The sequence below is a fragment of the Durio zibethinus genome, unplaced genomic scaffold, assembly GCF_047325235.1.
Source record: "Durio zibethinus cultivar Kanyao isolate XHJ-2024 unplaced genomic scaffold, ASM4732523v1 HiC_scaffold_2, whole genome shotgun sequence".
NCBI lineage: Eukaryota > Viridiplantae > Streptophyta > Magnoliopsida > Malvales > Malvaceae > Durio > Durio zibethinus.
Window position 1 is genome coordinate 835399 of NW_028323043.1, and position 2500 is coordinate 837898.

The following is a 2500-nucleotide window of genomic DNA, read 5'->3' on the forward strand; positions in this document are numbered from 1 at the left end:
GGCAGCATCGGCTGCGTGCACGGCCTCATCGAGGCCAAGGCATTTTTGTGGCCGATGAGAAGGGACCGCGAGACCGTCAAATACCGAGAGACTTGGCCGGGCCAAGCCCGCAACCGCAGCTTCTGCTCGCACCACCCCAGGGAGCCGTTGCCCGATTCAGGGACTTGGTCTGGGGTCTAGGGCAGCATCCGCCGCGTGCACGCGCTGGAGCTCGGCTCCCTTTTTTTGCATGCAAGCCAACCGATCGAGGCCATGGGCGCCTGCCGGTCACCGGAGCAACCAGTCGCCGGACAAAAATCGCCGGAAGGCATGCACGCCCTGTATTTCGTTCGAGGGACGTTGGCCGGGGTGCACGCAATGGGAGGCCCATCGCGCACACCTACTCCCCCCGTGGGGGGGGAGAGGGGGTGCCGGACCACCACCCCCTAAAGAGCATTAGAGATTTTACAGATATGCTACCAGTAGACGTTAAAATGTCTGAAACGGGGACACTTTTTCCAAACAAGCAAATCCCACACCGAGGGTGCGCAGGTGCCGATGGTGGTCGAGGCATGTGCCCGCAACAAGGGCCAACGTGAGCCGATGGTGGTCGAGGCAACCGCCCGCACCAGCTCGAGGCATGTGCCCACACCAAGGCCCGGCATGTATCGATGGTGTTCGACGTAGGGGCAATCTTCTGCTGATGGTGGTCGAGGCAAGAGCCCGCACCAAGGGCCAGCGTGTGCCCATGGTGCTCGAGGCAACCGTCCGCACCAGGGCCCAGCGTGTGCCGATGGTGGTCGAGGCAACCGCCCGCACCAGGGCCCAGCGTGTGCCGATGGTGCTCGAGGCAACCGCCCGCACCAAGGGCCGGCTTGTGCCGATGGTGTTCGAGGCAACCGCCCGCACCAGGGCCCAGCGTGTGCCGATGGTGGTCGAGGCAACCGCCAGCACCAGGGCCCAGCGTGTGCCGATGGTGGTCGAGGCAACCGCCCGCACCAGGGCCCAGCGTGTGCCGATGGTGGTCGAGGCAACCGCCCGCACCAAGGCCGAGCGTGTGCCGATGGTGGTCGAGGCAAGCGCCCGCACCAGGGCCCAGCGTGTGCCGATGGTGGTCGAGGCAAGCGCCCTCACCAAGGCCGAGCGTGTGCCGATGGTGGTCGAGGCAACCGCCCGCACCAGGGCCCAGCGTGTGCCGATGGTGGTCGAGGCAAGCGCCCGCACCAAGGCCGAGCGTGTGCCGATGGTGGTCGAGGCAAGCGCCCGCACCAGGGCCCAGCGTGTGCCGATGGTGGTCGAGGCAAGCGCCCTCACCAAGGCCGAGCGTGTGCCGATGGTGGTCGAGGCAACCGGCCGCACCAAGGGCCGGCGTGTGCCGATGGTGTTCGAGGCAACCGCCCGCACCAGGGCCCAGCGTGTGCCGATGGTGGTCGAGCCAGGAGCCCGCACCAAGGGCCGGCTTGTGCCGATGGTGTTCGGGGCAAGCGCCCGCACCAGGGCCCAGCGTGTGCCGATGGTGCTGGGGGCAAGCGCCCGCCCCAGGGCCCAGCGTGTGTCGATGGTTATCGGGGCAACCGGCCGCACCAGGGCCCAGGGTCTGCCGATGGTGCTCGAGGCAACCGCCCGCACCAAGGCTCAGCATGTGCCGATTGTGATCGAGGCAACAACCCACACCAGGGCCCAGCTTGTGCCGATGGCGGTCGAGGCAAGTGCCCGTACCGAAGGGCAGCCTATGCCGATGATGGTCGATGCATGTGCCATCACCATGCGTCATCATGTGCCATTGATGGTCGAGGCCTTGGCCGAAGTTCGATTTTGAGCCACGGTGCCCATGCTTGGCTCCAGCATGTGCTGGTGCCGCATTTTTTTCACTCGGGACAGCATCGCCGGAGCATCGCCGGAGCATCGCCGGAGTACCGCCGGAGAACCTGACCGGCGGCATTGGGGTTCCGGCGATTGGGAGGGGGGCCGGGGGGGTGTGCGCAAATGATGTGCGATGGGTGCTGGTACTTGGCCTTGTGTTGGCCCCCTATCCCTCATCAAACCTCTGAGAATTCACACCCCCTTAAAGAGCATTTGAGATTTTACAGGTTTGCTACCAGTAGCCGTTAAAGTGTCTGAAATGGGGACACTTTTTTCAAACGGTCACAAAATCTTCTCTACTTCGAGTTTTTAGCTGAATTTTTTTGTGCATGCCAACAAAAATAGAAGGATCATGCCTACAAAATTTGGTGCCAAAAATCCTTATAAAAAAATTTTAAAAAATCCCGAACCGCAAAAAGTTTCGAAAATCGTGAAAAATAGAAAACGAGTCATCTTCCAACGAAACTTCACGTGAAGGCTTAGGGGACCATTGTATGAATTTACAAGCCATAAAAATGGCATTGGCACGACAGAAATTTGAAGATGTGCCTAAACCCACCAGGGCCCAGCGTGTGCCGATGGTGGTCGAGGCAACCGCCCGCACCAGGGCCCAGCGTGTGCCGATGGTGCTCGAGGCAACCTGTCGCACCAGGGCCCA